Source organism: Leuciscus leuciscus (genome assembly GCF_965113295.1).
Source record: "Leuciscus leuciscus genome assembly, chromosome: 20".
Taxonomy (NCBI): Eukaryota; Metazoa; Chordata; class Actinopteri; order Cypriniformes; family Leuciscidae; genus Leuciscus; species Leuciscus leuciscus.
The window spans coordinates 24,115,189-24,129,393 of NC_138744.1; the positions used below are offsets into that span (position 1 = coordinate 24,115,189).

General features: G+C 43.7%; 1 long non-coding RNA gene across 1 annotated transcript; it reads left to right on the forward strand.

The window, feature by feature from the left end:
* The first annotated feature begins 8,370 nt into the window (after positions 1–8,370).
* LOC309484277 lies at positions 8,371–8,833 on the forward strand. Its single transcript, XR_014200812.1, has 2 exons — positions 8,371–8,555; positions 8,723–8,833. It is a non-coding gene; the product is annotated as an uncharacterized lncRNA (long non-coding RNA).
* Positions 8,834–14,205: the final 5,372 nt, after the last annotated feature.

Below are 14,205 nucleotides of genomic sequence, written 5' to 3' on the forward strand. Positions count from 1 at the left end.
CCACACACATCTGAAGTCCATAGCTCACAAGATACCACACCTAGATCTAGAGGCCCAGATACTCCTTCTTCTGGGACGCGACATCCTCCAGGTTCACAAAGTCAGAGAACAACGCAATGGGCCACCGAGAGCACCCTACGCTCAAAGATTAGACCTTGGCTGGGTTGTTATAGGTAACGTCTGCTTGGGCTCAGCCCACAAGACAGAGTCTGTGACTTCTTTTCGGACTAACGTGCTTGAAAATGGACGTCCATCTCTCCTTACTCCATGTCCCAATCATATTCAAGTCAAGGAGAGGTTTGGCAATGAAGGACTACACTGCACATCTCTTCACGGCCTTACACACCATACCCCAGTCCTCCATGACTGCAGCCTCGGCAGCACGATCTTTGAGAGAACCAAGGATGATGACAAAGTGGGTCTCTCCATCGAAGATGAGCTTTTCCTGGAGCTTATGGATAAAGAAATGTTTATGGATGAGTCCAACAGCTGGGTGGCGCCTCTTCCATTTCGATCACCACGGCGACAGCTGCCAAACAATCGAGAGCAAGCTCCTAATCGCCTTGCCTCTTTGTGCCGCACATTTGAAAGAAAGCCTGAAATGAAAACTCACTTTGTGAACTTCATGCAAAAGATCTTCGATCACGACCAGGCAGAGTTAGCTCCACCGCTGCAAGAGGGAGAGGAACGATGGTACTTACCCATCTTCGGTGTGTACCACCCTCAGAAGCCGAATCAGATTAGAGTCGTGTTTGATTCCAGTGCTCAGCATCATGGGATTTCTCTCAACGATGTGTTACTTAAAGGCCCAGATCTGAACAATAGCTTACTTGGAGTCTTACTACGCTTCCGCAGAGAGTCAGTAGCAGTGGTAGCAGACATTGAACAGATGTTTTACAGCTTTACTGTCAGAGAAGACCATCGAGACTTCCTTCGGTTCCTCTGGTTCAGGGACAACGAACCTGGCAAGGAGATTGTTGAGTACAGGATGAAAGTCCATGTGTTCGGCAACAGCCCGTCGCCAGCAGTAGCTATCTATGGCCTTCGTCGCGCGGCACAACATGGAGCAAGTGAGTATGGCTCAGAGGCCCAACACTTTGTGGAGCGCGACTTCTACGTCGACGACGGCCTCAAGTCTCTACCATCAGCTGCTGAAGCCATAGATCTGCTGAAAAAGGCGCAGGAGATGCTTGCCGGCTCAAACTTACGCCTCCACAAGATAGCGTCGAACCATTCTGACGTTTTGGATGCCTTCCCACCAGAAGACCACGCAAAGGGTTTGCAGAACCTGGACTTCAATGACAATTCAGCCCTCATTCAACGCAGCTTAGGGCTCAGCTGGGATCTTAAACATGATGTTTTCACCTTCAGAGTAGCATCTACCGAGAAGCCTTTTACCCGTAGAGGCGTTCTAGCCACCGTGAACAGTCTGTTTGACCCTCTCGGATTTGTGGCGCCAATCATTATACAAGGGAAGTTCCTGTTACGAGAGCTCACTAGCATTGAAGCCCTCGACTGGGATAAGCCTCTTCCACATGAGAAGGAAAATGAATGGAGGATGTGGAAAGACTCCTTGCAAGATCTGAGTGAGCTCAAGATTCCAAGAGCTTACACACCTACCACCCTTACCACCACTCAAAAGAAAGAGCTCCACATCTTCTCAGATGCCTCGGTGAAGGCCATTGCCGCTGTAGCTTACCTCAAGGTGATCAATGAAGATGGAGAGTGTCACGTGGGATTTGTTTTGGGAAAGGCAAAACTGGTGCCCTCATCTGCTCACACTATCCCAAGATTGGAACTGGGAGCAGCTGTATTGGCAGTAGAAATGGCAGAGTTGATAGAGAGTGAGTTGGACATCAGTGTAGACACATTGCGGTTTTACACAGACAGCAAGGTCGTCTTGGGGTACATATACAATCAGACCAGGCGGTTTTATGTGTACGTTTCCAACAGAGTCCAGCGAATCAGGAAGTCCACCAAACCTGAGCAGTGGCACTATGTCTGCACCACACAGAATCCGGCAGATCATGCTACACGTTCTGTACCTGCGGCCGAATTAGCTAGCACAACCTGGCTCACAGGGCCTCCGTTTTTGTCCCTTCCTGAAGGAGTAGCCACTTCAGGAGAGGAGTCATATGGACTCATTGATCCAGATGCAGATGTTGATGTGCGTTCTCATGCCACCACTCTCTCTACTCCATCATCTAGCCTGGGATCTCATCGTTTTGAACGGTTCTCGTCTTGGAAGTCTCTGGTGCGAGCTATCGCATTCCTGACACATATCATTCAGTCTCAAAGAAGTGCAGTAAAAACCAAGGATGACATCTGTAGTGGCTGGCATCAATGCGAAAAACCTCACACGGCAGAAGAGCTGTCCAAGGCAGGAACTCTTATTGTCAAGTGTGTGCAAAGAGAAACTTACAGCAAAGAGTTCGCCTGCTTGGTTGCTGGGAAAGACATCTCAAAAGATAGTTCATTGAGAAAGCTGAACCCCTATGTGGACGAAGAGGGTCTTCTGAGAATAGGAGGCAGGCTCAACCATGCGGTACTCGACACTAATGAAAAGTTCCCTCTCATCATTCCAGATCGCAGCCACGTTGCAACATTGCTCGTGCGTCATTACCATGACAAGGTTAAGCACCAAGGTCGTGTTTTCACAGAAGGCTCTGTCCGCACAGCTGGATTCTGGATCATTGGAGCTAAGAAATGTATCAGCAGTATCCTTCACAAATGTGTTACATGTAACAAGCTTCGTGGGAAAAGCGCTGAACAGAAGATGGCAGATCTACCCTCAGATCGTCTGAGTACAGAGCCACCCTTCACCTACGTGGGACTTGACGTTTTCGGCCCATGGGCTGTCACCACAAGACGAACCCGCGGTGGACAGGCTAACAGCAAAAGGTGGGCTGTACTTTTCACCTGCATGAGCACACGGGCCGTGCACATAGAGCTGATAGAGGCGATGGACACGTCAAGCTTCATCAATGCGTTGCGCCGATTCTTTGCTCTGCGGGGACCTGCTAAGCAAATCCGTTCAGACTGTGGAACCAACTTTACAGGTGCCTGTAAGGAGCTGCACATACTCCTTACCGATCCCAAAGAGCCCAATGTAAGGAGGTACTTGGGTGAAGAGGGTTGCTCTTGGGTGTTTAACTCTCCGCATTCCTCCCACATGGGAGGATCTTGGGAGCGAATGATTGGTTTCGCCAGACGGATACTCAACTCCATGCTTATGCAAACCAACCCTTCATGCCTCACTCATGAGGTGTTGTCTACTTTAATGGCAGAGATCACGGCAATTATTAATGCTAGGCCACTCGCACCTATTTCTTCAGACCCGGAGTCACCCTTTCTCCTTACCCCTGCTACACTTCTGACTCAGAAGATGTCTACTTACCCTCCTCCTCCGGGAACCTTTGACAGCACAGACCTTCACCGCCAGCAGTGGAGACGGGTGCAGCATCTGGCTAACACGTTTTGGAGCAGATGGAGACGTGAGTACCTTCCTACACTGCAAAGCCGAAGCAAGTGGCAGGACGTACGACCTAACATTGAGAAAGGTGACCTGGTTCTGCTTAAGGATAACCAGGCGAAGCGGAATGAATGGCCCATAGCTCTGGTTACGAATACATTCCCTGATGAAGATGGGAAGGTCAGGAAGATCGAACTCAAGGTCACAAAATCTGGATCAGCGAGGACCTTCTTGAGACCTGTTTCTGAGACGATCCTTCTCAAGAGTGCTGAGGAATTAAACTGATTTAGTTCCCCCTTTTTTATTCAGACACAATAAGATTATTCAGATAGTGGTATTTAATCAATACCAGGCGGGGAGTGTCATGTTCTGTAAGAATACTTTGCATTTAGTTTGTTATTTTCTCCCCCTAGTGGTCATCTAGGAGTAATTCAGTGTGTTCATATATAATTCTTACATTGCTTTCATTGGTTGATTTTATCACATGATACAGTCTGATCAGGAAACACATTAGTAGTTATATTCCATGCGGTCAGCTTGCAGCTCTAGTCACCTTATCCTGTCTCCATTTCTGTTTGTGCCTTGGGAAAGCATCGCTTGTAAGTTATATTTGAATTTATAGTAAATTACATTGATACACATGCGTCATGTAAGACGTTCTGTGATGTTACTTGAATATTTATTTGTTAACATGTGAAAACTGCTATTGTATAGCCTTTCATAGTTTGTTAGTTTAGCTGTTGAGCTGCACATACTATATTTACAAGTTATTTACAGCTATAAGCATATCAGCTGAATGTAAAATATATATGTTACAACTTTGTAGCTTAAAGGTGTATTATTTTATGTCTGTTAATGTACAGTATGACGTGTTTGAATAGCATTCAGTGATTGGTGCTATCTTTCTGTATCGTTTCAGTTTTACAAAGATTCCTTCTTGAGAATTACGACAACAGTAAAGAGCCTTGAACTTCACTCCAGCCTCTGACTTTCTCTTGAAGCTTGTTAGCTATCTGTCGATTTGTGTACAGTCACACACACTGAGGACAGAATAGTTGTAAATAAACACCATACTTACTGATAAATCGGTCTCCTTTGTTCCTTCAACCTGAAATGGTTTTCTTATTGCCACCAACCTCCTCCTCCCCTGGACTTTCCACTGGAGGTTCGTAACAATTTGGGGGCTCGTCTGGGATAATGTTTTCCCAAACACTTCGGGTTGTATAGAACAAAGCTGTAAGCAGTTATCGTTTCTATTGGTGTTGAAACCGTTTTGTGTGGGTTTTCACGGTCCAGTCTTTCCAGAGAAGACCTTTTCCCCAGTTAGTTAGAAGTGTCTAGCTAGGCTGTTCTGCAGTCTTTCCATCGGGCACTTGGTTGTTATTTTTTCTTTATTATTTTCGGGGCGAATCCTGGGTGGGGACGAGATCCCTGTCGGGGGTAGGCTTTCGGGGCCCCGGCCGCTGAAGTTTGCCTTTAAAGTTGCCTCAAGCCCGGCAAGCCCCAGAAGACAGATTAGGCTAAGTTTTGGGTAGGCAGGTCCTGGGGAAGTGGTTATTCTTTGAGGAAGCTGGTGTGTGACTGCTTTATTGTGTAACCTACGCGATCTTGTTGTTGTGTGTCTATGTACACTTGTTGTTTGTTACACTGTTGGTTAGTGTTTCCGTTTGTGTTAGCCAGGTAGCTTTAGTGGTGAGGATGGCTGCGTTTAGTTTCGAAGAGTTTGTAGCAAACCCTACGCTAGAGCAGCTGGGTGGATGTAAGAAAACTGACCTGTTTGCTATTGCTAAACATTATGGTTTTTCTGCGTCTAGTTCCCTGGTTAAAGCAGAGTTGCGGGCAGTTGTGACTAACGGGTTAGTGCAGAGCGGTGTTTTTAGTTCATTAGATTTGCCCGTCGGGGCAGCAGCGAAACAATCTGGTCCGGTGGTAAAGGAAGTGGCCACGCCACATGATGTGACAGATACACCCGGTGTGAAGCGGGGCGAGGGTAGGCAGTTCACTCTGCCGAGGTATAATCCATTGTCCTCTTCTACTTCTGGAGGGGACGCGTGGCTGAAGGTTCGTTTGGCTCGGCTCCATTTGGAGAGGGAGGAGCGCGAACGCGATCACCAGTTCAGGAGGGAGTTCGAGCTTAAAAAGATAGAAGTTGAGTCGATCAGGGTGTTGGAGGTAAAGAAGTTGGAGGCGGAAACAGCCATAAAGAATGCATGAGTTAGAGTTGCGGTCAGCGCAGTTCCCAGCCGCTGTTGCCGGTACAGTGTCATCAGGATCTAACGCTACTGGTAATTTTGATGTAAGTAAACATATTTCTCTGGTCCCGGTTTTTCGTGAAACCGACATTGAGAGCTATTTTATTGCATTTGAGTGCATTGCTGCTGCCCTGAGTTGGCCAAAAGATGTGTGGGTCATCCTGTTACAGTGTAAACTGTCAGGGAAGGCTCAGGAGGCTTACTCATCGTTGTCTGTGCAAGACAGTCTCTCCTATGAAAAAGTTAAGAACGCCATCTTGCGGGTGTATGAGCTAGTGCCAGAGGCGTACAGGCAAGTTTCAGGGCCCTCAGAAAAGGGGTAGGCCAGACTTACATTAATTTCGCTAGAGAACAAGGGATTTTGTTTGATAGGTGGTGTGCTGCATGTAAAGCCGATGATTTCTCCTCAGTTCGCGAGTTGATGCTGTTGGAAGCGTTTAAGAACTGTGTCTGAAAAGGTTGTCGTTTATCTCAACGAACAGAAAGTAACCACGCTGCAGCAGGCTGCCACGCTTGCTGATGAGTTCGCTTTGTCACACAAGAACACGTCTGTCAGACATTACTCGTTTTCTTGTGATGATACTGTAAAGAAGCCTAGTAACACTCAGAGCATTCATGTTAGCTCAGGGGCACAGGGGGACAAACGTTGTTTTTTTTTTGTAATAAACCCGATTATCTTATTGCAGATTGTGCTCTGTATAAACGAAAGTCCCAGCCTCCAGTGGCTAAACCACCAAAAGGAGTTTGGTTGATTAAGACTGTATCTCCCTGTGGTAGTCAGCTGGTTTTGAAAGAACCTGATGAATGCTTCAGGCCATTTATTTCCAAGGGAATGGTATCCCTCACAGGTAAACCTGAGGATCAGCGTCCGGTCACAGTGCTGAGAGACACAGGTGGCTCACGCTCAATGGCCCTCATTTATCATTCTTGCGTAGAAACAGGCGTATATGCAGTGTTGGGAAAGTTCACTTTCTACATGAACTAGTTCAAAGTTCCGTTCACAAATTTTAAAATGAACTAGTTCAGTTCATAGTTCAAACTTCAAAATTTTGAACTAAAGTTCACAGTTTCAAAAAATGAACTAGTTCAGTTCTTTTTTTCCATATGTTGCTGCGAGCTATTATTTTTCAAAATTATTGCCACAGCCCATATAAAACCACAGACAGCAATTATGTTATCAGTTTTAACACTGAAACTATGTGTCAGATTTCATCTTTATATCCAATTTTAAAATCCTTATCCAACCAGGGTTTACATAGCATTGAGGGTAGGGTTGCCAACTAAACAAATGCGGGACAATCGTGCATGGTTCTTTACAGGAAAATGAGGGACACTCAAAATATTTGTAGGCTATAGGCTAGGCCAACATAACACAGTAGGCCTATGTCATTTCAGGTTCGTATGTGTTTAAAAGGTTTTCAGACAACACATTTGTTTTGATTAAAGTCATATTACACACAAACCATAGTTCAAAATAATAGTATTTCAATCTGAAATAGAAAGCTTTTGTAATTATACACTAGCCTACTTTTAAAGAAATTAAAGAAATGAATAGCCTACTTTTATTCAGCAAGTACATTTATAATGTTAAGTTTTTTTTTTTTTTTTGGATAAATTTACTTTGAACCTTTTATTCATTTATTTCATTATTCATCATTCATCATTTTTTTTTATTAATAATAATCAGAAATGTTTCTTGGCCAGCAAATCACATCAGTATATTATTCCCTCAGGACGATTTCATGCTTTCTTGCGTGGCTGGATGTATGTTGGACTCACAATAATCACGTTGTTTGAATTCGTCAAAACTGATTTGCCGAAATCAAAACCCAGTCGGACAGTGAAAGGGATTTGCCGGTAGCGCGAGTCCGGATCGAAGCGACCAGACAGCGGAGGATTCTGTGCACAAATCAAACAATGATTTGTCCCAAAATAATAATTAATTCTCAATTTAGAGTTTGTTATTCGTATGGTCTGGTGCGCGTGAGTGTGGACTGTGATTGGATGATGACCGGTGTCGTGATCAAGTGTTGCTGTTGTATCAGATTCAGTCATACATCAGTGGTTAGATCAGCGTCAATAAACGGGACAACGGAGGTTCCGAACGGAACGGGACAAATACATTTCTATAGAAATCTTGCACCATTATGAACGAAGTTAAACTGAGAGAGCGTGCCGTTCACAGCCACCAGAATGAACGAGTTCACAGTAACGTTCATCAGGCAGTAATAGAGTACGTTCAGTTCACGTTCGCCCAAAATATGAACGAGTTCATGAACTATCGTTCAATGAACGCGTTCAGGCACAACACTGCGTATATGTTGGCGTAAGATTATGCTTACACTCCTCTCACCGCCTGATTTATGAAGCTGTGCGTACCTTTGAAATCCAGGTGTACGCAATACCTGACCTTGATAAATGCCGCGGCTAAAAACGATCGTCATTAGAATAACACGCCCCTATATATTCAAGTCTCCGCTTCCCCCACGCCCTCATTTTACGCCATGGACACACGGAAGACGGCAAAGAAGAGAAACTTCTTTGAGAAAGAGAAAGCGAAACCAGGGAAGTGGAAAGAAACAAAATTGATTTCTAGATTTTTATTATTGAATGTCGTTATTATTATTATTATTATTATTTGTATTATTATTATTATTTAAAAGAAGAAGAATGTCATTTTTATTATTTTGTCAGTCTGAATAATTTTTTTGGTCATTGAAAGCCTTTCATTACTAAACCCAGTCCGTGCACACCTGCCGGGCCTAACCCTGGCCTAACCATCGTTTCAAAGAATAGTACAACGGCGAGCGCGTCGAGTAAACGCCTCGTCCGTTTGGGGAGGTGCGCGCGCAGTCTGCGGAGACTCGCGCTGCGGAGCCAGGCGAAAGTATAAACAAGGCTTGAAACGTCAGGTAAAGAGCACAGGCTCGCAACTGAAGGAATACATATGCCTACAATTCAAATGCTTTGGTAAAGTCACACAACTTAAACATTGAAGTCCATGTTGCACAAAAATAAACACTGAAGTTTATAATTACTATGTTGTTGTTTTTTTTACAGTGGGTCATAATATATCATATCTTTTAGTTTGTCAGTGCGTTTTGTGGTGTTAGGAATTGTTTTTCTGCGCATTCCCGCACTCAAAACGTGCGTACACCACCTCCTGAGCTGGCGTAGGATTTGAGCGCGCCGTACGCCAACGTTCATATTGATAAATCTCAAAGTGACCGTGGTTTTGGGTGTACGCCAGGTGTACGCTGGAAATTTGGTGTACACACTTTTGATAAATGAGGGCCATTCATTCTGGCTAGCGTACTACCATTGACTCCTCAATCTGCCTGTGACGTGAGCACTGTAGTTCGAGGTATCGGGATGAGCTTTGTGCCTGCTCTTTTACATTCCATTCATGTGCAGTCCAAGCTAGCATCTGGTTTCTTTCCCGTGACTGTTCGGTCTCGTTTTCCTGTTGATGGTGTAGATTTTATCATGGGAAATGACATTGCTGGCGGAAAAGTTTATCTGGACCTAGAGGTGGTGGATACTCCTATCTCTGAAACTGAACCTGACGAGTTGGTTAAGAAGCACCCTGAAGTTTTTTCGGCCAGTGTGTTGACTAGGGCGCAAGTTCGTAAGCAGGCCCAAAGGGTGGATCTCGCGGATTCACTATTTTCCTCTGTGTTAAGGGAGGACCAGCTGCCCTCTAGTGGAGAGGCAGAGAACGGTCTCGAGAAGGGTCCTGTAAGTGTTACCCCCTCTGTCACTGTCTCTAAGAAAACATTGCCGTTAACCCGCAAAGTCCTTGTCGAGGCTCAAAAGAGTGATCTCACCCTGGCTAAATGTTTTGCTACAGCTGAGTGTGATGTTAGTGGGTGTTCCAGTCAGCAGCGTTTTTATATTGAGGATGGGGTGTTGATGCGTAAGTGGGTTCCTCGGGGTGGGACGGCAGATGATCTGACTGAGGGTTGTGACACTGTTTATCAGGTTGTAGTTCCGGCGGGATGGTGCCAGTACGTGTGACTGTGCGTTCACACCGGACGCGAATAGCGCGTCAAATTCGCGTCTACCGCGTCAAATTCGCGTCTACCGCGTCTAGTTTGATGCTTGACCACTTTGTGTTAATTCGCGCGTCAAGAGTGAAACTGACTCGCGTAAAAACAGAAGTTTGATGCGAAATTTACGCGCGTCAGAGGCGAAATCCGGAGGCGAAAGTTTCGAAACCCGTTGGCGGCCATCTTTTTTAGATGTTTATCGAGCATTAGCATTAGCATTAATCGAGAGAGTCACCGCAGAAACAGCTGCGTAGGGGACATCGTCGCTGTACTCGGGTCCACCAGACCCTCCAGAGGGTTTCAGGAGTTTCACAATTTGCTCCAGGAGCTAGGTTTGATGGACCTAACGGTGAGGACGCTGACGAGGACAGCGTAGGCCGTATAAGGCCTCGGCCTTGAGTGGTCTATGCCTGTCGAGCCCGCGCTCTACAGCCCGGCGCGAGGTTCACCCTCGCCCGCACCCACCTAATCTGTTATTTATTTTTGTTTTGATAATAAATGGAGCCAGCCTCCAAAAGTGAAACCTGTCCTGTGATTTTTTTAAAAAGTTTTTATACACTAAATTGTGTTTGTTGTCTTTACATTAGAATAATAATGTTTCATATAATCTAGAATAGATATGGAATAAATAGCATTCAAAACAAAATGAGTATATCTCATATATTGAAATCGAGTTTTTATGTGAAAGATTTGCTTTGCACACCAAGCATTTTAGTCATATTACAAAATAATTTATTGAGGCCAAACATAAAATAACCAGGGCTTAAAAACGAAAAAAAAATTCAATCGGTTCACTCCGAGCAGAATCGATATTTTAATGTTTCCGTTTTTGCGTTCCTCGTTAAACATTACCGTTCCGAAACCGGTTTGATTATATAAAATACCGGTTAATAACGTTATTTTAATTTAGCCTATACTTTAAACAAATATGTATAAATAAGACAAATTTTCACTAAAAAATTATATAAAACATGATAATTAATCTTGAACATTTATTTCATAACATTGTTAAAACCACAACAGAAAATACCTGTATTAATTACAAAGCATAAACAGCTGGAAAAATATTGACCTGTTTTACTGGACCGTTAGACAATCAAAATTTGTCTTATGCCTAATCCTTTTCAGAAGAGTGATACAATTATTTGTACATATTTTTTTTTGCAACACGAATTGTTTTAGAAATTACATGAATAAAAATTATATAATCTGGACAACCATTGCTCTTTTAATGCACCGTCAACTGCTAAATCAAAGCAAACACTGCGCAACACATCCTTGCATCACATAACCAATTTCAGTCTGCTAATAAAGCACGATCATTTAAAGGTGAACTAAGTAACTTTTTTTACCTTAACTGAACAGCTTCGGAGTCATTAGAATGGTTATATTACTTATTTTGGGTTGAATGGTGGTCGTTTCGCACCCCCCGGGCCGCCGGCCGCTGCGTCAGGAAGTCTCGCGTGATATCAGGTCTCGCGATGTAAACAATTGCTTTACGGCCAAAAGAAATCTGCTAAAATGCTGTCATTATTGCGCTCCCTCACGCTGTCCGAACCCGAATGAAGAAGACGTTTTAAAGAATGTCCCATCTGCTTTGATGTCGTTGATCTATAGCCTCTGTTGTAAAAACTCGTTGTTGATTCTCAGACACCAGTGTTGTCAAATATCTATTCCGAAGCTGTGGGGGGAGCTCTAGAGAGAAACCTGCGAGCAAAAAGCGAGAATACAGCGAAGAAGTCCCGAAGCTACTGAGTGCTGCTTTAATGCAATAACATTGTAAAACAAAATTTTTTTTTTTACTATTTTAATACAAAGCATTAAAAGTCTATAAAGAAAACATTGACCTGTCCTGATTTTGGCTACCTGAAAGACTATAGAAAAAATGTGCGATAGTTGCTAGTACTTATACGAAATCCATAAACTATTTGAGCTTAAAGTCCGTACTGCTTGTTTAAAGTCCGTACTGCTTGTTTAAAGTCCGTACTGCTTGTTTAAACGTACGAATAGAATGTCCTCCAATACCTGTGCATTCATTGAAGACCTCAGTGGGGAAAGAATGTACTTGAGGCATGAAAATGCGCGCTCTACGCTGACTTGCATTACCGGTAGTGCAATTACATTCATAGCAAGTTTGTACAAATCTGGGTTAGTGGGAGCAACACTTGCCCAGTACTTAAAAATACACTCACTCCTCTTAAGGCGTGCTTCTCTTGAATATATATCCAAAACAGAAGAGATGGAAACACGAGTGTTTTTTACTATTGTGCTTTCTTTTTCTTTTGCCATCAACAGCTGTTCTATCTCGTTGTCATCGTCGGATGACTGGGATGGAGTGTGCTGTGTAGTTGCTTTGCTGCCGGATAAAGTCTGAATTGCTTCCCAGGCACGACATAAGTGAATTTTTGCGCTTTCGGATTAAAGTTCGCTGAGAAAAAGTCTGTATCTAGGATCGTGATTTGAGACACTGAACTAGGCGTTTGGCAAAGGGATTGTCAATTCTGTCTGTGCACAGTACACACTGAAGCCAAACACCATAGAAGTCCCCTGCTGTGAGCTGGTCCGACTGGAGGCTTTTCGTAGCAATTTTCGCTGGTTTCAGTGCACTCACCAAGTTGGATATTGTCTCCCATTCATTCTCACCTAAATGTAGTTCTTTAATATCTGGTGACATGTCCTTGCAAAAATTCTGGAGCTCTAAAAGCCGCTCCAGCATATCGTGTGTTGAATGCCAGCGTGTTGGACAGTCAACAATGGCCCTTTTGTGTTCCATTTTTTTAAGAAGAGTGACAACGTTCTGGGTGCGCAACTTTTTTGCAACACGTCTTGCTTTCGAAATCAGATTGGATGACAGGGGTCTCTTTTAATGCGTCGTCAACTGCTAACTGCAGGGTGTGAGCCGAGCACCTCACACTGCGCAACACATGCCCTGACATCACCGAGTCAAGTTCAATTACGACATCAGGTGTTTCACCTTGGATTGCATCTATCTCATCCTCATCCATTCCTGCGCCCAAGGGATCAGTTTCATTCGCTTCATTAGATGGGATGCCCTCTTGCATATCGGATAGTAAAGACACTGCCTTTAACATGTTAGCGCCGTTATCTGACGTTACAGAGAAAACTTGCCGTATTTCAACATTATATTCGTGCAAAACATCCTCCACAACGGATGAAATATATGCGGCTGTGTGCCGTTCAGTTAGTTCCCTTACGGCCAAAGTGCGCAACACAATTTTTTCTCCGTCAGTGTACTGTACATTTACGCCAAGAACAGATCGGTCTCTGCATGTGGCTGAATCTATTTTAAGCATTAGTAGCCTTCCCTTTAACTCATTCTTGAGCTTTTCCCTTCTCACCTGAGCAACACTTGACACCATATCACGGATATTTGAGGAGTTGATAGTGAAATCATTTCCTATAGCCTGTTGTAATGGGTCGATAATTTTTCTGAAGCCAGTGTCTTCCATCAATGTAAATGGTCTCCCGTTGACAGTCACTAGCTCTATGCACGCATCTTTTAGAACATCAGGATTCAGTTGAACATGTAGGCCTGTTGTCTTCGGCTTTTTAACTATGACTGAATCCAGAGTGGTTTGTCCATCTGCTGTAGATGCTGGTCTTTTATTGCTGGATGAATCAGCATACTCTGCTGGATGTTTACGTTGAATGTGCCTCTGCAAGTTACCTCCGTGATTCCCGGTTACTTCTGCCCCGCATCCTTCAATATTGCAGACAGACTTGTTAGACGACTTGTCATATGAGAAATAATGACGAAATGGATTTTCTTGGTGGCGACCCATCTAAAAAAGTAATTGACAGTGGTATAAGCTATTATATGGGCCTAGGACTTTTTTACGTTCTGAAAAATAGTTAGCATAACTTCATATAGCTATCTTCACGTTTCTAAGCATGTTTTAACTTTAACATACCTCTGAACATTGGATGGGTAGTCTACTGTGGGTTATTAAAATCTTCTCGTGTCGAAGAGATTGTCTGCTGATGACTGCTGCGCGGGCATTTCACTCACGCTTAATGCGTCAACGTCACATGCTGAAAGCTAATTCATGATTGGTCAATGGCAAATTAAAATATATTAAAAAAACGATAAAATAACGTTATTAACCGGTTAATAGTCATTTTAAATAAACGTTTCTGTTCAGAACGATTAAAATTGATTTTGTTTTCGTTTTCGTTTTTGTTCCTATTAAAATTTCGTTCGTTTCCGGTTTTCGTTTTCGTTTCTTGAACCGGTTCAGAGCCCTGAAAATAACATTATAAACTGTCACTTCACCACGTGACAGCAGCAAGCAGGCTCCTGATTGGTTAACGCGGCGCGAATTGACGCAGAAGTTCAGATTTTTCAACTCGGGCGGCAGACGCGAATTCGTGTCAAACGCGAGAATGCACAAAAAGCACTACATAAAACATT